Source organism: Mugil cephalus, chromosome 9, assembly GCF_022458985.1.
Source record: "Mugil cephalus isolate CIBA_MC_2020 chromosome 9, CIBA_Mcephalus_1.1, whole genome shotgun sequence".
Taxonomy (NCBI): Eukaryota; Metazoa; Chordata; class Actinopteri; order Mugiliformes; family Mugilidae; genus Mugil; species Mugil cephalus.
Window position 1 is genome coordinate 4,813,538 of NC_061778.1, and position 27,452 is coordinate 4,840,989.

A 27,452-nucleotide genomic window follows, 5' to 3' on the forward strand; every position below is an offset into this window, starting at 1 on the left:
TTGCTGCTTCACTTGCCTGATTGAAGACAGACTGTTTACAATCAAGAGAGAAGAAGAATGCTCGACACCTTTATAAAACACTGGTGCCGACATCCCCACGAAATCCCCACGGTTTTAATGTTGTGGCTGATCGGTGCATGGTCCCCAGCTGAAGTTCAGGACATTTTAGTGTCATTTTATCAATAATGTAGTGTCTCCACGAACGCTGTGCACACTTACTGAGTACACTATGGACACTAATTCTGAAAACCAGTGATGTGTGGATCGATACTGAAATATCATTATTTCCACTACCAGGTCTTCATGCTCTAAAATAAATTCTCAAATCAAAATATCGATATTTTTGATGCTTCAGTCATTAGAAGTAATGTAGTAACAAAGTGTCAACCTCCAGGTCTGAGCGATGAAGCAAAAAATTGCAGTTCATCGAGTGGCCACTTGAGGCTCCACAATGGAGCACATTCCCATAGACCTCCATGTTAAAAAGATCAAATTTACAGCAATATTAAACATGTTTACAGCCTGGTTCAAAAAAAGATTTTGGTCTCAATAGTTTTTTCACTATTCATGACAACTGTACGGGGGTGGATTTTTTTTCTTACTCATTCGTTTATTTTTTTATTAAGGTTTAAAATTCTGCATAATTAAGGGCGTTTGCGCTTTGATTGACAAGGTGGTAGCCTGAGCTAACAGGTAGCAGAGAGTTGGGTGGGTGGGTCTTAGTGTCCAGGCTGCTTTAGCTCCGCCCCAACACGACCCGAGTGTGGGCGGAGTAAAACTCATCTAACATGACGACACCAGGCTCCGCCCACTTCAGGCTTCATTTTGGAGGCTCAGAATCCAATGGGTGACGTCACGATGGATTTGGCCATAGAATGAACAGTCAGTGGTAACACAGTGGAAAGTGACTTAACTACTGAGTTGCGGCAACGCAACAAACCTTGTGAAACACCTCAGGTTAAACCGCAACACAGAATACGAGGCATTTATGATGAGGAGGACAGAAGAGGAGGCAGGGTCAGAATTAAGTTTTCATTTTATAGGAGTTTTAATAAGTTAAACAGTGATTTATTTTAATGATCTTATTATTTTACTTATTTCTTTTTGTGTGAAACAGCATTTTCACATAGTTTGTGTGATTGCTATATGGTAAATGAGGACACTATACATCCGACTTTAAAATAAATAAAATTACTCTGTATTCTTTATGAAACTATGATTTGAAATACACTTTATTTTATACAGTGATACCAGCCTGATGGGATCAGAAAGGAAAACAGTGGCATCGAACAAGATCCGATATCTAACATAAGCTAATCAATGCTAATCGAACAGCAGCTTTTTTACAGGTGCAATAATTCATTAGTAAACGGATCCGAGTTATATCTGAGATGTGCACTAAAATGGTTTAGGACAACAGTGCAAGGAACAAAACATATACTTAATAAGAAGAAAAACACATTGGGAGAGGTCATTTTTCAGGAGAACAGAAACAAAGTGAAGAAAATATCTCTTAATCAGAACAAAAGACCTGGTTACTGTGGGGGGAAAAAATACACATGGTGATTTTTCTTTGTCAAACCAAATGCTACGTAGTCCCATGCGTTATGTTGTTTTTCATAAACCGAGCTGAAACACAAAGAAATGATGGCTAACCAAAGAAATACAAACAGCCTACAGCATTTTAAATTGTGTGCACCGAGCAGGTATTCGGCCTTTTATTTATAAATCCCAGTGTGTTTCAGTTTCGAGGTGAGGAGAGATGTCGTTCGTGTGCATGCGAGTGTATCCGGTGTGTTGGTGTTTGTGTGTTTACCTGAACGCGAGGGGAAGAATTTGGATAATTCCTGGCTTCGGGGAACGTTTATGAAAATGATTCTGCCTTAAAGAGGAAATCAATCTCTAACAAAGTGACACCCTGATGCTCACCTGCTACAAAACATGAGAAAAATTGGCAAATTTCCAAATATATTCTGCAATAAGGCAAGTGCGAAGTTAAACTGGAATTACAGCATCAACACCCTGAAGATTATTGAAGCTAAAATCTGAATTTAACCACTTGAATCAAGTCCATCTCTAGAATAAATCTCCCCCCTAACATCTCCTCTGACATCTAACGCTGCATTAATCCTCTCACCCATTTTACTCCCTCTCAGCTCGAGTTGAAACGGTGCAGAAGTGTTGCGGCTGCATTATCTCCGCAAATGTGGATCCAACAGCTACGTCTCAGCACGAAGGGGCTTTTTTTTTTGCAGTGGCAGCAGGATAAGATCTCAGCTCCGAGTATAATGAGACGGATCACATGCATGGCAGCACTTGCAAAGTTACATGGTTTTAACTATCTATCAGCGGTCTCATTTTCAAGCCACTTCAACTTCCTGCATCCTTGATTGGCTGTCTAAACTCTGACTGGCCCCCTTGTTAAAATGCGGATGTTTCCGATGCGCTCGCAGAGAAGAGAACCAGACCTCCCCCCCTCGCATGAAAAATAAATGACCATTCTGAGGGTGCCATCAGCCATGCCTAAATCACTCACGCTTTTCTAATCACTGCACCTTCCTGATGGCAATAAGACACATTTATTTCTCTCATCAGAGCTAAAAATAGGACAGGTTTAGCCCCGTGGAAGCGGCGGAAGGCTGGTTAGTGTCATTGATGTCCACAAAGGCGGCACAGGGACGATACGCTTTCAATCCAATCAACTCAAATGGTAAATAGAAACCGCCTCATTTGCTAATGGTCGAGTATTCATTCCGATATCACCCGGTTCGGTATGGCAATCTTTTGTAACCAATAGCTTTTTTGAATTTTGAAGAATATCCACTTTCCTGAATTGATTGCTGAGCAGAGAACAAATTGAATCCATCTTTTGTGTCGGCGTTCAAAGCCTCGCTTTAGCACACGCGCTTGACAAATCTGCAGAAAATGCTCCAAGTCTGTTCTGTCTGATAAAAAAAAAAATAATAATAATAATGCACAACCTTCTTGGTCCCATACAACAAGGATTTAATGTGCTGGTAAACAAGCCCTGTCGTGCTTTAAGACTCCTTGTAGAAAATAAAGACGCTGCGATGCCTTGGCTTCAGGACGCCGCAGGAATATATAAGGACAATTTAAAATCAGCAAACGCCCACAAACCACACCTCTGGACTCAGCGTGAACAGAGGAAGGAGTCGATGCAAGGGTAAAAAGTTATGTGGGGAGAAAAGAAAAAAAAAAAACTGTCGTCCTGTTGTCACTATGGAGACTACATCAGCAATTTTGCAAAGTAATAATGGGGGGAAGAAAAGAATCCGTTTCTGTCGGACTCGGAGGACGAGGACACCTGAAGGTGAAAGCAGCTGCTCTGCCGCCATGTTACTATCACAGTCCCAGTCCTGCAGGTTGGATGCTTGATGACTCTGCACTAACTTAACCAAATTACTTGTTTATGTAATTATATTGTCTATCATCCGCTGTGTCACCTACGCTGGGATCATTAAACCCAGCTCCTTGTCGGGTGAATGTTTCCAGGACACTGCATCCCCCAATGTGCAGCTTATAAATAACAAATATCAGTTATTGCAGTAAAACAGTTTGTTTACCGTTAAATTTATGACAGGCTGCCATTCCTAAGCCTTCGACTGCAGATAATCACACACGGACCTGCAAACACACTGGATAAACCAGCATAAATGGCGACGACAGAAGAAAAGAAATGGATTTATTGGAAACCCTGGTTTCCTTGGACTATGTAAATTAATGCAAAGCAAATGTACAAAAACCTAGATTGGACATTTTGAAATGCTGACTGCATCCCGCTCAGGCTATTCCTGACTACTGCCCGAGGCGGCTGATCTCATTTCTTTATTTCAAAGGAATACATCATTAAAAGTGTTTGCAGAGAGACACATGCTTTCTGTTGGTGTCTATTAACTTCTATTTATATTTCATGATTTATTTACCAGTAGCTTATTACCATAAATGCATCAGGAAGGACTGACACAAAAGACGAGCACAAGAGTCAAAAACCACTTAACACGAGCTGGCAGTTCAAAATACCAGCAAAAATAAAGTTTGAAGCCAGTCACTGAAATAAAGTAGGGATCGTTTAGCAGATGCCCCGAGTTTATTTCATATGACTGAGATTGCAGAGTTTGATTAAACCCAAAGTGGCAATCTCTCAGATTTCAGTCGTGGTTGATTTGGCAACCCCTGCAGCTGCTGGTGATAACAGCCGATGTGTGTTAATAACGGGGGCAAACTGCTTTTATGCTGCACACAGCGTGAACCTGTGAAAGGAGTTGCTTACTGGAGGAGATGGAGGTGTGCAGCCTGTTGCCTTCTACTTGCTCCGATACTTGAAACGAAGCGGCGACCACCCGGGCTCTGAAGTGAAGTGCCAAAAGCTGCAGTTTTTCCTCAAATGGCCACTTGAGGCAGGCTCCGAAAGTCAGACAATCCCCCACGAGTTCGATGTTAAAATGTCAAATGTTGCAAAAATAAACATGACAACAGCCTGTAAATAATATATTTAAATTATGTCATGACAGGTGGGTGGTTTCAGAGCACTTGTTTCTATTATAGAATGGTCACACTGTGCCCTCCTGCCTTTACTTGAGAGGTAAATTTTTCCGAACTACCTAGTATGAAACTCATGAATGCTCCACTTGCCCATTTTAGAACAGGCCGGCAGCCCCATTGATATCTTATGGATTACATCATGGTGGGTCTGTCCATTTTTTTTATACTAAAACCGCTTTCACGCTTAAAATAACGCATTGCTGCGGGACTTTCTGACCGGGATCGACCCGCCTTGGTGGGCGCTAATGGGCTTTCAGGCTGCCAGCAGGCCCGGGTCTGACCTCCCGCTGTGAGACCTGCGTGCTGTGTTTTTCCTCTCTTTCATATGTCATTGCGTTGACGTCATCATTACACATTTAAGTGGACAGCATGGACGTCAGCAGGTTCAATGTTACTGTTGTTGCTTCGTGCATTTGCAATTTTGTCCCTTTTGCAAAGTGTACAAACTCAGCGCAGACTGAAAAAAGTCAGAGCGCTAATGCAGCGAAGTTGTGGCTAATCTGGAAAGGGATTACAGAAGCTTCCATGGTGGCTAATAAGGGCACTATATAAGCTGTATATAAACACAGTCGTGCATGTGCAGTTCATGCCAGGATTCCACGATCAGTGGAATTTCCTGAGGATGATGTACGGCTAATTCACATATGCACTTCCATTTAAGATCATGTAGCTACATGTTTGATTTGTTTGAAGAAAATGGAGAAAAAAAAATCTCTGCCCTTCAGAGATTGGTCTCAGGGAGATCAACAGGAACGCTGATCTAATGGGTGTGGAACAAATCTTTTGCTCTGTTTTGAGATCTGAGTGAGCGGCTCTCACAGCCCTGGAGCTTCTACAACGACAGCCTGACAAGCTGCACAGTGGCAAAAAATGAGAACGTGACACAGGCACGTACATCGACGTCATCTGGTAATTCAGCGGGACGACGCAGGACACATTTCACACTGCAGGTGAGCCGAGCCGCTAAATTTGTCTTGAAGGGACATTTGATCTGACACGAAATGCCACGGCAAAGCACACAACGCTGCCGAAAAGAATTGGGACGACTGGGCTTAAGTCAGTGCTTCAAACCGTTTCGCTGTCAAAAAATATCTTCTTTTGTAGAAATCTTTTGTTTCTGTAAACTCTAACCTGTGAGCTCCGAAACCTCGCCTTTGAATTGGCAGAAACAAGTCGGCTATGGCTTGATGACAACTTAGCATCATGCATTCTCATCCAGACATTTCAGACACATTTTCTGTGACCCTGTTTGGTTTTCCTTGGCGTTTCTTGTGTTTATTTCCGTAACCTTCTTCCTTGGTGCTTCTTCTCTTGCTCTACTTTCTTTGTTTCCCCTCTTTGATTGTTGGATTGGTTTCTCCTTATGTGCTCTGCCCTCATTAGTTTCACCTGTGTCTCGTTAACTCCTCTGCCCAGGTGTATATATATATAGCCCTGCCTTTCCCTTTGTCATCAGTCAAGTTAGTAAGTGTAACCCTGTTAGTGCCCTCTATTTGTGTATTTAGATTATCCTGCCACCACTGCAGCGCCTTGAGTTCTGTTTGTTGAGTTTTTATTAAAATCATCAACAAAACCTGCTGTTGCCACAGTTGCAGAGTCCTAGCTCACAGTTTTTATGTTGTTATTGTTGTTTGGTGTTTCATGCTTAATTTATATTTCTAAAAGCTGTAATGTATCGTTAATATATTTCAAATAATTTGGGTTTGCAGGCGAGTGGATGTGTGGATCCAAACGGAACAGAGTTGGCCTTGATTACTTTCAGAAAGCTGGTTTTATGCGTTTTATTCCACCCACCTGCTTTAGTGCTGCTTTAAGTACTGGCCTTTTGGTATAAATGCAGTCGCATTATTCTAGGAGATATATATATATATATTTTTTTAATTATAGACTCTTTTAATTAATTAATTAATTCTTATTGCAGTTATACATTTACATCTATGGCCAAAGAAGTAGTAAATAGTGGTGCCAGTGTCTATAGAAAAATTAAGTACACCCCATGACAAAAATACATAAATTATATGTGGAGGGTTAAGACTAATACACAGTATAGAATGATCAGGCATAACATTATGACCACCTTCCTAATATTGTGTATGTCTCCCCTGCGACTCAACAGAGAATGGACATGGGCCCTCTGAGGGGTGAAGTTGTGCCTTAACTGTTTTTGTGTGTGTGCCTGTGTCAGGGGTGGGGGAGGGGAGTGTCTGGTCTGGTCTGGTCTTGTCCGGTCTGGGTGGGGGGGACATGACTCGGTAACATCCACATGAGTTTCTCAGCAAAACAGAACATTGAATTGTCGCAAGATGGTGAAGACTTCTCCCGTCAGTGGTTTTAATGTTATGGCTGATCGGTGTATGTTAGTATACGTGGGCTTTTAAACCACATTACATTTGTTTGTCCATTTTTATATATTTTTCGTAAAATCAATTTCATTCACTTTGGTTTAACTCATTCCATGAGTCCACATTTCCTAATGTTGAAATAACACGATTCCTTTAATAATAAAAGTTATATAACTTTTTTTGAGGTAATATTGAATCTCCTGTACCTGTACCTGCATTACAGCAAAACAAAGTAAAAATCCGCCTCAATTTGTCTCAATTTACAGCAAACGATAATCAAGGTAGGGAGAAGGTTGGTGTACTTCTAATCAATCAGTGTAGAATACGAGGCATGATGTGACTTTCTAGAGGAGACCGTCCACTGATTCATTCACATAATAAGGAAGACAGACAATATCTGCACTCTATAAATACACTTTAATGCTTTTAACAGCGTGGCAGCAGACAGAAAGTAATTTCACTGCTTGTGTTCTTGCAAATTTCAGCGTAATATTCTGCACTGCCATCAATATTAACAATTATAAAAGCCATCAGATGTGCATCCAAATTCAATCAATAGCTCTTATGTTATGCTTTCAGGAAATGCACTGCAGGCAGGAGATATATTTTATTCTGTCATTTGAGGAGAATTATTATCTGTAGTTCAATTCGAGAAGATTCATGTCATGGAAAAAAAAAAGGAAAAAATAGAAAATACTTTTTTTTTTCTTTCTCTCTACTAGAGAAAACTTTTACAGAGAAAAAAACATTTACCTGCAATGCACAAAATAATTTACATAGTAATTAGTCGCGGCCAGAAATCTCCGTATTCTTTTAAAACAAACCCACACACATAGACATTGGAACATTGTTAGGGACTAAAGAGAAAAGAAGAGGGAAAATGTATAAAATTGCCAAAACAAAATATTTAAAGTTTCAAAAATATGAGAAAATAACAAAACATAATTAAGTCTAATATAAAGACCTAACAAATGTAGAAAAATAGGGCCCAAAACTCAAAATGAGGTCAACTAAGCAATCATGAAACTAAGGCTTCCACTAACAATTAACATAAAACAACTAACGTACTTAAACTAAACCTAAGTAAATAAAAACAGAAGCTACACTCACTTGCCACTTTATTAGGTACACCTGTTCAGTTGCTTGTTAACACAAATAGCAAATCAGTCAATCACAAGGCTACAATTCAATGCATTTTGGCATGTAGAGGTGATCAAAACAACTTGCTGAAGTTCAAACTGAGCATCAGAATGGGGAAGAAAGGGGATTTAAGTGACTTTGAACGTGGTGTGTATGTTTGGTGCCAGACGGTCTGGTCTGAGAAGTTCAGAAACCGCGAGTCAACTGAAATTTTCCCACACAACCATCTCTAGGGTTTACAGAGAATGGTCCGAAAAAGAGAAAATATCCGACTGGTTGGAGATGATAGAAAGGCAACAGTAACTCAAATAACCACTGGTTCCAACCAAGGAATGCAGAACACCATCTCTGAACGCACAACGCGTCCAACCGTGAAGAAGACGGGCTACAGCAGCAGAAGACCACACCAGGGGCCACTCCTGTCAGCTAAGAACAGGAAACTGAGACTACAGTTCACACAGGCTCACCAACACTGGACAATAGGAGATTGGACTTGATTTCAGCTGCTACATTCAGATGGCAGGGTCAGAATTTGGTATAAACAACATGAAAGCATGGATCCATCCTGCCTTGTATTGATGGTTCAGGCTGGTGGTGGTGGTGTGATGGTGTGGGGGATATTTTCTTGGTACACTTTGGGCCCCTTAGTACAAACTGAGCATGGTTTAAATGCCACAGCCTACCTGAGTATTGTTGCTGACCATGTCCATCCCTGTATGACCACAGTGGACCATCTTCTGACGGCTACTTCCAGCAGGATAATGCACCATGTCACAAAGCTCATATCATCTCAAACTGGTTTCTGGAACATGACAATGAGTTCACTGTACTCCAACGGCCTCCACAGTCACCAGATCTCAATCTGATAGAGCTCCTTTGGGATGTGGCGGGACAGGTGATTCGCATCATAGATGTGCAGCCGACAAATCTGCAGCAACTGAGTGATGCTATCATGTCAATATGAACCAAAATCTCTGAGGAATGTTTCCAACACCTTGTTGAAAGTATGTCATGAAGAATTAGGGCAGTCCTGAAATCAAAAGGGGGTCCAACCTTTTACTAGGTTACTGTACATACTAGTGTATATACAAAGAAAAGACTGAATTGTTTTTATCTGTAGATGGTGGACAACTGCTGTGGCCGCCACAAACAACTTGTGCAAAATTCAAATAACCATGGCTCAAACTGTGTTAAATCCTTATGAGATTAGACCATTGGACGGGCGATCGTCACAGATTCCTAGATTACTCTTATAACTGCGCGCGGCAGAGTCTGCGGACCTAAACTGCTGAGCAATATGGAGAAAGAAGACGGAAAGTGCTGCGAGGGAAGTATTCTATCTGGAGATCTTTAATTTCAGTCTTGCGCTTCAAAGGCCCGCGCTGAGAAAATGAGAGAGCTGGTGAGTGACCAGTAAAGGCTATCAGTAAATGGGTGGGCAGCAACACAGAGCTCATCACAGGGATCATTCGGGAGGTGCACACAGGACGAAATTACTCCGTCTGAATAAATTCTGGCTGCAGGCGACATCATATATTTTATTGTGGCTGGAATATCATAAAAATAAGCGGCGGAGTTTAGAATGCTTATCAATTGTTTTCCCTTTTTTTTTTTTTGTTGTTGTTTCGCAAAACATCCCTCTGACAGAGCGGATATAGAAAGCTACTCGAGTACTGAAGTGCATCTTGTTTATTTTCGTATTATCACAGCAGGAGCCTGGAATCGTCTCGAGATCAATCCTCTTTAACGCTCGCGTGAGAGAAACATCTGGCTTTCAATTACATATTTAGCAACCCGCCGACTACGGGGGGTTACCTCGAAGTAGCGAGCGGTGTCACTGGAGCCGCTGTAATGACGTGGTTAATGTGCCTATTGAGCGGCACGTGGATGGAGAGCTCAGCCTGCCGCAGTATCTTAAGATAGCTCTGCAGTCTGTTTCCTCTGATAAGGTGGAATCTGATTCAAGGAGATCAAGCGTGCGGCTGGAATATGAGTCGTCTGACGGAAAATAAAACCCCCAGTCAACAGCCGCAGATTAATAAATCCACACCCTCAATCACAAAAAAACACGGCCCTGTCATGTCGGTCTCATCTTCCCGTTTGAAACCCCAACAGTTCGGCGGCCTATCTGCGCTGCTTCTTTGCCTGCATGAGTTTGAATAATACCCTCTGAGCATGCCAGGGGGTTATCAGCTTTCACCTCCTGGTAACAAGCTGTCTTATAAAGTTGTTGTTGTTGTTGGAAAAAAAAAAAAGTGTGTTTTATTTTCAGCCGAGGTAGCAACATTTGAGAAAATGAAGATAGCTGAAATATATATATATATAAAAAAAACAGGATCTGCTTGAGCTGATAAGACTTCAGGATGTTGAAATTGATTACAGCCCTCTTCCCTCTGCACATGGATTTTGCTGATGTAGCCAAAATCTACTGAATAAGGAATGGATTTTGACTTATAACATGCTGTATCTGTGATAGTCAAATAGTTTAGTTCAAGGGCCACTTTTGGGACACGGTGGGAGCTGAGGGCCCGTTGACACAACTCCGTTATCAGTCCAGGGCTTTCAATACATGCTCTACAGTTTATTTTTTATATATATATATATATATATATATTTTTTTTTTTTTTTTTTCTTCTATAAACCCAATTTCTATGATGGACGCATGGCTCCACACGATGGAAGCAGGACCATTAGAGAGGAGGTTTTCTCTGACTGATACAACTTGGTGGAGGCTGATTCACAATTGCAGAATAAAGCTGCTGCACATAGAAATATTCCACCCTTAACACAACAACTGGTCTTAGTCTGTCTCATGGATTTATTGTCTGTGATGTCATAAAAGGCCTCATTTCGAAGGCCTTGCTTCATTTAAGGTTGCAGCAAAATACGTTACTCTCATAATTTATAAAGCGAAAGCAAAGTCAGAGTTAGCGCCGTGGATTTGTGTGTTTGGATTACCCTGCCGTCCCTGCAGCGCCCTAAGTTTTCATTAAAGTCATTATGTTGCCAGCTCCTGTCTCCCATTAGTGTCGTGCATTCGGGTCCTCCCTTCCTTTGCTACTTCGCCGGAGTCGTGACAATGACAGGGATTCGACTCAAACGATGCCGGGCACTAGTAATTTATCAACACCGCTGATCAATACAATGTGACTACAGAAAGTTGGAACGCCGTACCCTCATTGCTGCCTCCAGCCTCTCACATCGCCGACTTGTCTTGTGTTTATTAAGTGCATGTCCCTGTGAACAGTTCAGGAACTATAAATCTCTTGAAGGCCGTAGACAGTTCTTAACTGGTAAACTTCCACAGTAGGGCAGCTGCAACAGTCTCCAAAATACAAAGATATGATGGCTGTGATCTGAGAAACATGTCGTGAGCAAAGCAGCCTTCCCTGCCATTCTGTGTTCCTTTCATTAAAGAAACATGGTAAAAATATATAATACATTAGGCCTGCGGCAAGGATGATGAGCCCACGTGATAAGCTATACCATAGACAGTGTAAAGATGGAGGCAGAACCGCTCCTCAAAGCGAAGCCAAAGCAAGTAGAGCTCCCCCTGGTGGCTGACTGCAGTATAAACTCCACCTCCATGTTAGTGGATGGGACTTGGGCCAATCTAACTTTATTTCAAGGATGATTTCTGTCATTTTAGGTAGTGATTACAATGCTGATTCATGTTCAAGTGTCAATTTTCTTGTGGATGAGTTTCATTTTAGTTATTTCAGCTGCCGTGCCATATATACCTGTTGCCATGCCGACTGCTCTGTAAAGCAGGACCATGAGAATTGCAAAAATGAATAAAAATTTTATTTTATATATATATATATATATATATATATATATATATATATATATATATATATATATATACACACAGTATAATCCAAGATTAATCCAAGATTTCCTTGTAAGTGGTGGATTTAGAGCAAAGCGTAGTATTAATTAAATGAAAACTCAAGTGAGTCTGGAGGAAGTGTGGTCAGGTCATCAATATCGTGGCTCCATCTATCCCCAAGAAAAAAACCGTCAGTTTGGCGAATGACTGGAAGTGGTGACACGTTGTCCATATTTATATACGGTCTGTGCTCTATATACCATCATGACCTTTCTGCTTTTTCACTATTCTTTAGTACAGCTTTTAACAAAATACTGTATAATCATATCGTTGACCAAATAGAAAATGCTCCAAACTGACAGTTAAACAAAACAGACTGAAAGTCCATTTTCCCGAACAGCAGTTTGAGTGCAACATACAGCCTTATGCTGTCATTTTCAGGTGGCTACCTCCAGTCAGACTCAGCATTCAGCATTTGAAATGACTTCTATAACTGTGGTGTTCATTTGTAAGGACGTAGGAGGTTTGCAACTTAGGTTCATACATGTGTTTCCCTGAAGTTTAAGCTTCAGTGATCCACAGTGATCCTCTGTCCTGCCTCTTTTTGAGATATGTTCTTTAAAACATGTGAGCATGATTATTTTCTTCCCTCTCCTCCTCCTCCTGTTCCTCCTCGGCTCAGACAGCTACAGCCAAAGTCCAACTCGTTTCAGAGCTGCTGCTTCTATTAAGCAGCATCCAAGTGAAAATGGTTGTGTTGATGCAGTTAGTGATTAAAAGCTGTAAAGTCTGATTAAAGAACGACCAATGTTTTTGGTCTTGTGTGATCAATACAGGCGTCCTGCCACCGGCACAATGACTGAGTAACTCTCCGTGTTTTCAAACACTGAAAAAGGAATGTGCACTGAACAGTGGCTTTTGAATAAATAATAAATGAATCTGTCCCCTTGATGGAAGATGAACATATTGTCCTAATGTTCGGAGGAAATTTGAAAACGTTTTATCATCCTTGGAAAACACACCGCTGTGTGTGCTGGTATCAGTCTGATCTGGTGAACTATAAAAAAAAAAAACCTTAGAGAAGAAGAAATATCTCTGCTCCTGACAATGACCAAAACAGCGAGTCTAATGTTAATGTGCGCTCTCCGCAGCCTGTACATTAGGCAATGGCAGTTATGTAACCAAAACAGGCTGCCTGCGAATCACCACAAATCAAGCGCCCTTAACTAAACATATTGTTGTCATGGAAACCATGAAATAGCCAGGCCCACGAGGCTGCCAGTTGCTGATGGTCTGAGGCTCGTTTTGATGATAAGTCGACCTGACAATATATATACCCCGTATATATGCCCCCGTGGAAGTCGGAGGAGGCCATCACGGTGACTCGATCAAATGCGATCTCAAACATCATTTCGCTGTTATTGGAAACAGGAAGACTCACATATGAAAAAACTAAATCTGCTGCACAACCTTTTTCCAAACAGACATTCTCTGTGTGTGTGTGCGAATATTTTAACAACCTCACTTTAGTGTTTCCCCTTTAAGTTGTAGCTACTTTTGTGGTTTTAGTTTCCGTGTCTTTAATGCAATAGCAAATGAAACTGTTTTTTGAGGCTATATCCAAAGTGTCAATAAACCAGACCGTGCAGCAGCATAAAACTGTTCATTAAATAAATGAAGCCAAGTTGTTTTATATATATATATACATTTACTGAAATGTCCATATAATTATATTATAAACCAAAAAAAAAACACGGAATTAATCTCTAAAATGATCATTTATGACGACATTAATGTGACAAATTAAGCAAATTGCATATCATTTACACAATTAAAATATCAAAACTGTTACGGGAATATCTGTTAATGACCTTTAAAAAAAAAAAATTTTAAAAAAATGCCTCTGCAGGATTCTGTTTGGTGTAGCCCTGCAGAAGTGCTGCACAGCTGACTGCATCGATGCTTTGATGCCCGCACAGGAGGGGCAACCTGAGGAATCGAAGACGGCGACGAGCCGCTGTCTGAGCTGAAGCCAGCTTTCCGATGGACGCCGCTGCACTATCTGTTTGGCCGGCTGAGCCCGGGGCTGTGCTCGTGGTGCGATAACACAGGGACCCCGCGCATAAAACAGGCTTAGCCTCCTAGAAAAGTTCTTTTAATCAGCCTGATGCGCTTAGTGAGCAAAGACTGTGGGAATTGAAGTGAAGAAACTCTCAGGTCAGATAATGAGACTTACATCTGTAACATAGAGAATGTGATTTCCTTGAATCCAGCAGAGGAGGAAGAAAAGCTCATTATCCTTATCACTTGTCAAAGAGGCTAGATATCGATATTATGCATATTTTTGTGGAGCTCTTGTCGGAAATTAGCTAAATCCTGCACCTCTTTTTTTTTTTTTTCTCATTCCATGTGTCCATTTCCATATTTCACGTCATCAAAATGGACAAGGCCCCACTTTCAATTTGTCTCCTGACTTCATCAATGTACTTTATTTTTGCAGCCTTCTAATTTGTTTCTGAGAAAGCTGACAGTTAATTGAACAGATGGATGATAATCATGTCTGTCTCAAACTCTCCCTGGAGACGTCCTCTCCCTCCGGTGGGGAACAGCCCAGTTTTTTTTTTTTTTTTTTTTTTTTTACGTCCTCCCAAGCAACAGACAAAATAAAATGTGATGGGTGTGGTGAGAGACGGTAAAACAGTTTATCAAGCCACGAACAGACATTGCAACATTTTGTAATTATAGCTGACATTGATTAGCACTTAGACTAATCATTGCAACAGTCGAGAGCAATTTCCACATTTTCACTGAAACCTTCTCTTATCCGAGGAGGATTCTTTTCCCGCGAACTGAGCTCAGTTACAGGCGTCTCCGTATATTTTGCATTTTATTCATGTAATCAAAGAGGAAAGCTGTCACAGTCTGAATTCTCTTCATGCATGAGAGGCCACGGATTACTGAACGTGGAAACTGTCTTTTCACGGAGGTCAGTGTTGTTCAAACCAGTGGCAAGCCTGGGGCTGCTGCACTGTCTTGCTCAAGGACACTTCAGCAGCGGCCAATGTCATGGTCGCTGGAGTCCAATCATCAATGCCAACAGTACATATATATACTGTATATATATATATGCAAATAGACCTTATGTATATGTAGACTTAAAAATGCTATACTTAAAAAAGTTGAAAGAGTGAAGGGAACAACAGAGGTTCAATCAACAACATTGCAGCTCTGATTTAAACTGGTTTTATGTTCAATCCAGCAGCTGATCAGAGGAGATATTTAAACAAGTTTGGGATTCCGAGTTGTAGATTCATTGTTTAAAAGGATCCCCATTAGCTGCCACCAAAGTGACGAGCTTGTCTCTCTGGGGTCCAAACTAATTACAGTTCACTTAACAACGATAATCTAAAAGCACTAAAACATTATTATCATTCTAAACACCAAAACATTTTCAGAAAAAGTTATCACATTCGTAGTGGTTAAGTACTTCATTGCTACGAGTAAACGTGAAAAGCTTTTGCTCACATATGACAGTAGTGCATTCTTAGGTGGTTCAATGGGCAGTTATTCCACGATAGACAACTGTCCTCTTTGAAGATTTGATTTTGGACGCGGTAACATAATCTGGCCATCATCGACTGACCTGGTAAAATGAGAATGAACCTGACGGCATTTGGCAATTTGTTTGTATAAGTAAACAGGTTGAGAAGAAAATACAGTGTTCCTGAAAAGTTTGTTGAAAACCAGTAACCATGGGGTTGGTGGAGCATAGTGTAACACTAACCTGGCAGCTCTGTTCTGGGCCTGGGCCATACAATTTCTTCACTTGACCTTTGGATGCAGAGGACTATACATGTGCACAATAATCCAAGTGACATAAAATTAGATTTAGCCACGTGTCCCACAATGTCCCTACGGACATAACAAAGACATTTCCTCACTACCCGTCTTCTTCACTATGGTGTCAATGTGTTCTGTGCCCAGTACTTTTACTTTATTTACCTCTTGCATGGGTTCCCCCGACAATTTCAAGTTCATTTTTGGTGTAGATGACGGTTTCTGACAGATTATTGATTTGGTTTTCGAGATGTTCAGTACCATCTTATTCCGTTTTATCCAATAAAATAACATACTTAACCCAGCTGATAAAACATTGTCCAGTTCACTGACATTTCTTGCAGCATAATACAATGTGGAATCATCAGCATATATTTTTACAGTACCTCGTCGTTTGTGAATATGGTGTATAGGAGTGGTCCCAGGCTGCTTAGACATGTAGCACCCACCTAGATCAGACCAGGATCCCATAGCAGTGACACTCCTTGATGACAGCAGCCATCCCCAGCATGTTGCAGCCTTGACCTGGCCTCTAAATTCACTAGATCCCAAACGGATCAAGTATCTGTGGGATGATCCACAGAGGCCCCTCCCCTCAACCCATAGGACCCAAAGACCCCCACTAACAACATACTGTTTCCAGACTACACAGGACACCGTCAGAAGGCCCATGTCCATTCTCTCCATTCTCTGATGAGTTACAGCTGTTTTGGAAGCACAAGGATGAGACCTACACAATATTAGGAAAGTGGTCATAATGTTATGCCTGATCGGTGTATGGATATCTAATGCATGATAATTAATGGCAGAACATTTGCCACTGTTGGAAACTGATTAAACCCCAGTAAAGATCTGCCATTCAAATCAATGGGGGAGTTTTTTATCACGACTGAACGAGGCCTGAACCCAAATGCACGAGGCGATGTATGAATTTTAAGTTTTTTAAATCAAAAATTCATTCTTCAAGTTGAATGTCCAGTAAAATGGCTCTGAGTGGTTGTAAGACTATCCCCTAAATTTTCTGTACATTGTTTTAAAAAGCACCCCACAGTGAAATCTCAGGTGGTGTCTGGCTAATCCAGGCTAGTAGAACACAGTAAAGAACATTTTTCCTAATTACGCTGCGAGTTTTGTGATAAATAGTGTCATTAGGCGAAAGTTTGAAACGGTTTCTTCATTCATAGATTTCAGGTTAAGTATGTTATTATGAAAAATGTTTAAATAAAAAGTTTAATAGTGGTAAGTTCAACAAAGGATTCATCAACTACTCAAGAAATGAATCGACTCGATAAATAATCATTTGCTGCAGCCCTTAAATCAAAGATTCTTAAATTAATTTCCAGGTGTTGAGGCGTGATTAATGTTCCAAACATGGACACAGCTAGAAAGTCTGTAACGTCCGATAACAGCGGCTCCGGCACCACACTGAGACCAGCCACCAGCTCGGGTCCTAATTACAAAACTGTAATTGTGTGTCTCACCTCTTTATGGTAGAACTCATCTCTCCTTAAACATAGCAATGTCCTTTTGTTTAAAAGAAAAAAGTTCCTCTCCAATTAAAGCAGTCTAGTTGGGAGGAATTCATAGCATGTAGAACAACACGGTTCTGGCTGCCAGTCTGATTTTGTAGGATTCGAGCCAGACACTTTGAGAGGTGCAGCTGCAGGCGGCGCCACATTGGACTTCTAAATGAATGCATGACATCCCACACTCTGACACTGTAATCACAGAGCCGGTCCAGAGCAGTGCATGCACCCAAATGTTAACTGCAATGCTTAGAAGAAGTGCTGTGTGGAAGACCCGATCTGGGAAACTGTCCAAATTTTGCCGTCTTTTCAAGTTTCAGTAAATTACAATCAGGGTGCCAGTGATGTTCCGGAGCCAAACCAAATGATCTGCAGCACATTGGCCTGAGAAAATCAAATCCTCCACAGACCGAAATGTCATTTTTAATTTGCTCCCGCTTTTATTAATTCATGAAAGACATCATAATGAAAGCCTGAAAGAAAGCTGTGGAACAAAGTGCTTCAAGTTTGCTTCAGTCTTGAGTTTTGTTTGCTGGTGAAAACACTGTACTTTTTTTTTTTCCGGCGCAGTCAACACCTAAGGCTCCGCACAATGCAAATGCAGCTTAAAACCAACGATGCATGTGTAATGGATTTCCTACATTTGAAATGACTGACTGAGCAATGAGCACTACGTTCATCTGGTGTGAGCGAGGCGGTGCATTTAAGTCCATCCGAGGCGCACAGGTCGTTCATTATGTTTATGCAAAAGACAGAAAAAGGAATAATAGTAAAAGAATTACAGGCGAGGCAGAATAACAGGGGAGGGGACGGAGTTATTATTTTTGTTGAAAGAACTGCGGCGGAATCTCCATGAGACAGCAAAAGACTGGTTAGAGCGCAACGTAGCATTCCCTATTAGCATTATATAAGAGATGTCAAGGCTGGCTTGGCTAACAGTCCCCGTGATGCTACGAGCTACTCATGCATGTTTTACATCCTGTTATGCTGCTGTGAGATTGGTCCGTAGAATCTCTGGAGGCTGAGAAGTGACTCCTCTTGTAGAGGTCATTGCCTTTGCTCTGCTTTTTAACATATAAATGGGGCAACGTATACAATGACTGTGACGCCAGTGAGCGTGTATTTATGTGTCGCGGGGGCCGATTGCTTTTACATTAAATATTTAGCAAGAGAGAGGAAATGATACACACCATTCAGTGTATTTTTTTATTTATTTATTTAGTTTTTACTCTGGAGCTTCACTGGTAAAAACACAGAAGCGTTGCGTTGTATAAGAAATAATTGAGGCTGGAATGCGGTTGTGTTTTATTCCTACATCCATAATAAAAGGGCTCGGTTCCTCCTTGTGCATGCTCTCTGTGTTCCAGCCGCTGTCGCGTGTTGACAAGAAAGACGCCCAGAAGACAGAGATTAAGATTACGTTGCTGGAGCATATCAGGCGGCGAATGTATCATTTGTCATTGGGAATACAAGGCTGTCATTGTACCGAGCGGATCAGTGTGCTAATGTGTGGCTCGGTAAATCCTTCTGTGTCAGTGTATCTGCGCGTCTCTGTTCGGCTGTGATGGCCATTTAGATTTGCTGGGAATCAAATAATGGAGCGCAGTGTGCCTTGTTTACAGAAGGGGTTTTCGTGCAAACACGCAGCTACTGTAGAGACCGTGTCGGTGAAGCTCAGCAAGTCGTAGCAATGATGGGTGGAAAAAAAAAAAAAAAAAAAAAAAAACTTCAAAAACAAAGTAGAAGTGAAATTTGAGGCTACCACCGATGGGAGCTACTGATATGGTTGATTGACATATAATGCGACCACAGCTCCCCAATGTTCACAGCAAGGAAACACTATACTTCCAAATTCACTGTGATGGAGGCAGCGTTGGAGTCGGAGAACTGGGGAAACCCAGATGGAGCGGTGGTGTCAGTGGTTCCATCTTCTTTTTAACAGAAACAAGAGCTACTACATTCACACAACGCATTTGCGTTACATGTTCATGCAAAAGGGTTACGTAGGCAACCAGAGCCCAGGACTACGGGCAATGAGAAATACTTTATACATGGACGAAACTTTAGGCTTCATGTAGATACACAAACTCACACATACAACTCAATTAGATCTTAAGTGGGCCGGACCAGTAAGATAACGGAATAATAACCTATAAATAATGACAACTCCAGATTTCTTTCCATTTGTTTTAGTGCAAAGATGAAGAAAATTAGCTAAAACTAGTGAGAGTCCACTACTATCCAATAAAAAAAATTAAAAAAAAGACTTTTCTTAAGAACGATAAGTGGAATTTAGACATGTTGCTATCTAATGTTTAGTTCAAGGACACAGTGTTGTGTTCTATTCACATCTCTGACTAAAACATTAGACAAATTAAGAAAACTTTTATTGAAAAATTGCCGTCTTCTATGTAAGTTTTGGACTTTGGACCAGATTAGACCGCCTGACAGGCCATGACTGACATACGTTTGACACCTGTGACATAGATAACGTATTACATCCAACTCTTTGTTCTCACTTATAACATTAGACCATTTCCTGATTAATAACCTGCCGTAGTATTTCTAATAAAAAAAAAAAAAAAAAATAGTTCTGCAAAGTTTTCTGATGGCTGATTATATTTAATTACACGTGGACATAATGAAAAATAATTCCCACGTGCAGTTGATCTAGCTTCACGCATGCTCTCTCAATTACCAGCTCTATATAATTCACGGGACTAAAATAACCATGTAATTTGATTCCTGTCACTTGTAGGTGAACTTGAGATAATCCCCGCTAATAATGACATCCTATTAAAAATGTATTACAAAGTAACCTGAAAGATGTTATTTGAGTTTTTTTTTTTTTTTTTTAATTAAAAATTTGAAATCACCCAAAAAAGGAGTTTAGCTTTATAGTTTGTTTCACTGCATCTCTGGCAACATACTGCATCTGAATTAATCAGGTTATGCTGCTGTAATTCTGCTGCTACATCCCCAAACCTCCTGCCCTCCCCTCCCCTCCCCTCCCCCCCTGCATGTTTAAGTTTTAATCTCTGTGTTTAAATCTATTGATGCCAAAAAGATTAATTCATGAAAATCAACTGCCACACTAAAAGTTGAGCATTTTTTTTTTTTTTTTTTAGATCTTACAACAAACTAAGCACCTCTTTTGTCGGCATCAGCTCGGGGTGAGGAAAGGGATAGTGCTTAATGTCAAGTGTGTGTGTGTTTGTGTGTGTGTGTCCGCCGCTCCTCCCCCCGCAGAGAGCGGAGTAATTTTATGCTCTAATTCTTTCCTTTAAATTAGGCAAGAGGCATAAAATATGAAAAAGACAGAGATATTTCGAGAGGTCATGTGATGTGCGGCATAAATACTTAACATGCGCTCGAAAATGAAACATTTTACTATGTCATGTGTGCAAATAATGTTTTTCGGCTGTAACTTGATAAGACACGTGAGTAGTCTCTAATGTGTTCTTGATCCTTTTATTTACCCGTGAAATAAGATGTGATGCAGCCATAGGATAATCTGCCAGCCAGGTTTTCTTGCATTAATCTGGGTGTAATGAAATATGCCTCCTCCTGCTGAGACGGTTTCTGGTAAAACCTAATCAAACACAACGCACAAAAACAAGCCGGGGCTCATTTTCGTCGTGATAGCACCTCGGCTAAAAACGTGTTGTCACTTCAGTTGTCATGCGCGTGTGCTGCCGTTTGGATGTGACGTCGACGGATTGCACCTATTTCAAGATTTAAATTGTGGCTGCTGATTATCCTCCTCTGGGGAGATGTTTTTCCAGCTATCATTGACCTCATTATCTGCACGTACAGTTGATGACACTTGGTCTTTTCTTCTTTAATCATGCATCTTCTCTCTTATTGTTGCGTCTCTCACTTGTTACTGTTGGGATACAGTTTGATAAAGCTTAGGATGCCTCGCACTTTCATTTTGTGTAATGAGCGGTGTGTTGTTTGGAATAAATTAATCGCTGTCAAATCCACGCCGTCCTCCGCCTTACCTACCGACATTTATGAGGTGTTATTTCTCCCATGTATTAGTAAATTGCGTGCATGCAATTCATTTCCCCCAAGGCACCTTGTCGTTTTTCTCATCTGAGCGGAGTGACTAGGGCAGCGAGCTATATGGGAGATATATTAGTGTCCAGGAGCACTGCACCGAGAGGGTAGGGCCTGTCTCTGTGATTTATTCCAAATCCAGGAGCCCTGCAGGAGCGTGTTGTCAATCCCATTGGCATCACCTTAGGGTCGCATCAAAGCACTGAGATGGAAAAAACAGAGACAGTTGTTTACAAATGCAGCCGCCGGTTTTGTTCTTCGTTGCAGACGGGAATTAAAAAGTAAATTGAGGCGGCTGTTGCGCTATTAAATATGAAGAGGAGGTGACGTGCCTGTGAAATCTGATTGGCGTTTTGTTGGCCCGAACAGCGAGGTGGCATCCATCAATAACGTCGGACTTTTTAGTACATGCTTTCCCATTGATTTACCGCGGAGCGTTTTCTCAGTTGTGCCAGATTAAGCGGAACAGCGGCCCCCGTCATCTGAGCAATGAGCAATTCACGGGGCGTCGCCACGGCACACGTATCACGGACTAACAATGCGAAGCCAGGATATTCAGTTCATCGCTTGAGTCACAGGATGCACCTGAATCACGCTGCTCGTACGTTTGACTCATTACGCTTCTGCTGCGATGCCAACCAGAGGTCAGGAAACTCGTTAATCATCGCAAACAATACGTAACGCCGTCTTAGCGTCGCTGCCGCTCGCGTTTGTCCTTTATTGAACTGTACTTCCTGAAAAATTGCTTAGTAGAGTCTTGTTAACAAGAGTTCAGATCTAGTGAAGCAGCGTCAGCCCAGAAGAAACGAAACTGATAATATGATTGTGACAACTGCGTGACTATCTCAGTGTTCTTCTTAAATACGTCCCAAATTTCATGAATATAAGTGAAGTGTTGCGTCGTTAAGACCAACTTCCTGATATTGTGTAGGTCTTCCTTGTGAAAACAGCTGAGTCATCAGAGAATGGACATGGGATCCTGTGTGGTGTCTGGAAACAGGTGGTTGTTAGTGGGCAGGTCCTATAGGTTGAGGGTGGAGGAGCCCCTGTGGATCATCCCACAGATACTTGATCCGTTTGGGATCTAGTGAATTTGGAGGCCAGGTCAACACCATGTGCTGCATGTTTGTTTTTTTTCCAATTACCCACGCATGTCTATATAGGTGCATCTAACCTCTCCTCACCTGTTTGGCTCAGTTCTCGAACCCCACCACCACGACCCTCTCTGCTCTCTCCTCTCCTTTACATCCTCTTTACGGGAACCCGGGGGACAAGGAGCTGATGCCTCCAATTACAGAGGTGGCCAACCCTGTCATTCATTTGTCCATTATCTATCTATCTATTAATGATCTTTTACTGCTTATCCTAGAGGGTCAAAGGGGGGGGCGGCTGGAGAGTGTCCCATATATGACTGGGTGAGAGGCAGGTTGCCAGTCTATCACAGGGCTATCACAAGAAGACAAACAGTAATTCACACACCTACGGCCCATTTAGCGTCAGCAATTAACGTAACATGCAAGTCAAACAAACAGAAAACCTACGCAGACAGAGAACATGTCGCCGCCTGACGGTTTCAAACCCCCTGTTGCAGAGAGAGTCGAGCACCAACCACTACAAACTGACCACCTTTGGTTGCTTTTTTGTTTTTTTTAATGTCAACACCGCCGCTCACAGCGCAGCTACAGTCATCAACCTGGAATAGTAATCATGTTTGTTTGCACAGGATACGTGGAGGCGTCGCCATATTTCATGTTCATCCCCACTTAGGCGTGTCTTGCTGTCATGCACGCTGGAAAGTGTTTTAAAGAGCCTGAACTGGAAGAGAATGAGAATTCTGTAAACAGAGACTGCTATGCAACAAAAAGCACCTCAAACACAGAACTCCCGCCTTTCAAACCTCATAACAAAGAGACACTAAGTATTTGACATATTTCAGTAAGTTTTGTCTGATGGTTGGTTGGTGGTCAGTGCCTGAGGATCACTGATGTGTCCTGTCCTCACTCAACTAAATGTCTCCGGAGGAGATGTAACGTCAGTGGTGCTTTCCAGTTCATTTGCAGTCTGAGCAGTTTGTTTCCACACATAAAGACTTATAAAACTAAACATTTAACCTTCTTCAGATGAATAATCCAGCATGGAAGTCAATGAAGTAAAATGATTCTCAAACTCCCTTTGCTAAGAAATGGCTGTTTAAAGTAAACACTTTAAACACATTTAGTTTACGCTGGAAAAATCTCCATTTATTTTGTAATAAGTAGTATCACTGGGTAGGTTGTTAAGTTAGGAATAGTTTCTACATTCATAGATTTCATGTTAAAATATGTAACTAGAAGTTAAAAGTGTGTTAAACGTTTAATGATAGGGCAACAGTTTGCCCGACATTAGTGTACCCAACACTGTGTGTTGATCGGTGTTTATCATTAGTTCAAATTACCTCCAAAATATTTCGTCAGCTTTTGTTTTTAGTAAGGACTCAGTCTATAGACCCCTTCATGGCCTACGTCACAGTGACATCACAGCATTAGCTGGAGGCAAAACACAGGGAAGCTTGAGGCAAACACTGTCACCGTCAAGCGGGAAAATGTTGTCTTGTTATATTTTGGGGGGCCAAAACTGAAAAAGCAAAAACACTAACTTGAAGTTTTAGCGCACACCTGACACTGCAAGTTGTAGACAACTTTGGTTGTTCGCGATTAAAAGAAACGATTGGAGTGAGTCAGTCACCAATAACTCAATATTGTCAGTACACATTTGACATCAGGTAAGATTAATATCTAATACATCATTTTGTTCAACCTGGATAACGTTATGGGTTAGGATAAAACGTTAAGTTAATCATTATTTATAGGATTCTTCTATTTGTCCATTCTTGCCAAAACAGTCTGTTGAAATATGCTAACCACAGTTTATAAGCTATAGTGTTTGAGATCTTTGGCCTCCAGTTAAGCCCCGCCCCTCAAAGAACTGTGAAGTGCTCTTATGTTTAGTTTTGCTTTTCTAATTTCTTGGTCTATTTAACACCATTTGTCCAGCCTTAGTGCTGTGCTTTATGTTGTACCTTAAATTTGAACAAAAAGCCAGTTCCATCTGGTTTTAATGTTGCTTCCCTCACCCCTAACAGAGCTGGGTCGTAACACTAAGTTAACCAAAAGATTAATCGACTACCGAGAAAATAATCGATAGATTAATTGAAAAACAGAAATCATTCGATTATAAGTTGCAGCCCAGGTTTGTTTCATAGTATTAGGAACATTTGTTGTAAATGAGAACAACCATACAGCGAACTTGGCTGCATGACAAGAGTACACATGATGACAGAGTAAAAGGGAAGCCAGCAGGGGAGGTTCAAATGAGATCAATTCAAGTAATAAATGAAAAGCCCGATCTAAACGTCTGTTGTCTATAAATAAAGACGTTTATATACTTTACAATTTCAGGCTTCAGAGATTTGGAGTCTAATAATATACTAGACCCAGTTGGTAAAGTGCAAAGCTTTTGTTCAGCAGGCATTCGGAGAATGGACACAGATTGCACAGAGCATTGGTCACGGTTGCCAGATGGAAAACGCTAATTGCGAACAGACTGCCTTAAATTTTAAATAAAACAAATGTTGTCATCAACGGCCGATCCGATCCAAGTCCAAAGCAGTTTCCCACCTAAAAACACCTCCCATTCACTTGCATACTGTAATCCCAGTGGGAAACATTCATCCCTGAACGGTTTATTCATGAGGACAGGCAAGTGGTCCATGCATTATAAATAGAACAGAGCTCTCAGGATCCAACTGCATCTCGCCAGCCGCTACAGGTCTGAGCTCTGAGACGCAGCCAACGCGGCAACAGAAATTAATAAAAACAATAAGACGAGGTTTGTTTAATTCCAGCCTGGATCTCAGGAACACTGACACTTGATTTGCCAATTTGCTTGTTATCCGCACATCTCCACATTTAAGTCAATATTAGACAACGCGCCGGGAGCTTCACAGCCTTGAAATTGGGTTTGCTGTGCACACAGTTAAAAGCAGATTCACTATTGACTCGGAGTTTATGTTTGAACTGCCTTGATTGGCAGTATTTTCCAGTTTTGCTCACAATGATGGGATGAGGAGCTTTTGGGAAAATAAAAACCATCCCGGATGCTAAGTGTAAGTGACTGCCTTTGATGCACGTTATCTCCATCTCCCTAATTTCCCTCCGCCGCTGGAGGAATTAAAAAAATAATAAATGACTAGAGGACTCAGCTCCAACCCAACGCAAACACGCCGCCATTCATAAGCCCCTTTGATTATTTAAATTCCACTCTGTTTCCCTTTAAATGGCAAAAGCCCTTTTTTAATCTTCAAGCGTATTTCATTCAAATGGCCGTCTCTCCAGGACCCTCCTCCTCTGTCAGACCTCCAGACCTATGAAAGGCTTCTTTGTGCTGTGTTCTGCGATTTAAGCTTTGATACAGAGTCAAACTGATTGCACCACGAGAAACCAAAGGTGATTATCCTGATGGACTAGATAGCAAAATGTAGCCTATTATGTGTGGCGAGAAAAAGGTTGATTAAAATGAGTTTTGAGTTAACTCTGCTTCCCTTTTTTTTTTTTTTTTTTCTTTCCCTCCCAGCCTCTCTTTGCCCAACCACATTTTCCTCCAGGCCTTTTCCAAGCCTTGAATAGCTCAGACACACTACTTTATATTTTTTTTTAGGATTATTCGCCAAACCGCGCAATGATTGAAGTACGTACAACCTGATCAGGCGTACCGACTCTTCTGGGTCGTTTGGGGGAGATGATGTTTATTGATTTATGGATTAATTTCACACTGTTTGAAAGAAAGAGACCAACTCTGAGAAATGTCTGTAGGAATGTATAATAATATTTGGCAATTTATTCATGCTTAAGCGGCACTTCCTCTGGTACGTATTACGAAACTAAAATGCAGCGTTAGGCTGAAAGGGGCCAAGGCAAGACCCATAATATTCACACTAATATGTTTACAAGAAAATGTTCTCTCAGTCAGATTTAAGTCATTCTGATTGGATATTTACATAAAAGATGTGTTTACAAGCCCCGAAAACATTCATCAGAATAGAACTATGTCTAGCTATAGAATTATACTTGAAGATTTTTCTTCTTTCCCCTCTTTCTGTATTGACGGCATTAAATTTATTCAGTAGAAGATGGACTAATGTTTAGCAATGCTGCTACACACATCGATTTTGGTTCAATTTGTAATTAAAAATCCCTTGTTTTGCTGCCCTTGTGTTTCCGTCTTTGCTGGAAACTCGCATAACTTGAAGTTTATCCCACGTGGGCCAAAAAAAAGAATGGATTTCTTCCAACCCCGCAGGGCAGATAGGATCAAGTGTTTACATGGTTAGTAGGAGCTAATACTTTCCAGCTGAACTGATTGTCAAAGGTTTCCACCCTCCCCCCTCCCTCCCCTCTCAATCTGATTGAAAATGTCTTTGGATCGGGCCGGTCTGTACTGATTGACGAGGTTTATTATTCTGATCGTTAGCGGGATAGTGTTAAGCGTAGCCACTGTTTAAGAATAATTGCACCATGATCCATGTTGGGTCGATGTCCTTGAATGGATCCTGCACAGAGCAAATGCCTGTGTGTGTGTGTGTGTGTGTGTGTGTGTGTGTGTGTGTGTGTGTGTGTGTGTGTGTGTGTGCAAACCTCTTAATGCATCGGCAGCTGGGGAGAGAGTCTCTTATTTTTTTCTTTATATTTGTGCTTATGAAACAACATTTATTCTTCCGTGACAGATCATTTTCTTATTTCTATTATGACAGTGATTCTGTTAGCAGTGGGGTTGTGTCCTTTAATGCAGCCCAGTGGCTTAAATCCCCCGACCTGCCTCCAGATTAAAGAAACCGAGACGTAACCGAGATGTGTTTGCGCGCGCTACAGGTGCACGGGTGTTGCAGTTTGTCTGAAACAAACATTTATCCCCTTCCTCAGAATTTTTCTTTTCTTTCCTTTTTTGTGCCCGAGATAAATAACAGCCAAAATACATTAGTGAGATTTTTTTTTTCTTTTTTTCTATTGTGAGTAATACAGAGGAAGTGCTGCCCCTAGCAATGTCAGAGTAAGTTACAGTCATCCAGAAATAGGTACTGAGGAGGGGAGGTGAACATGTCATCCTGACTTAGGT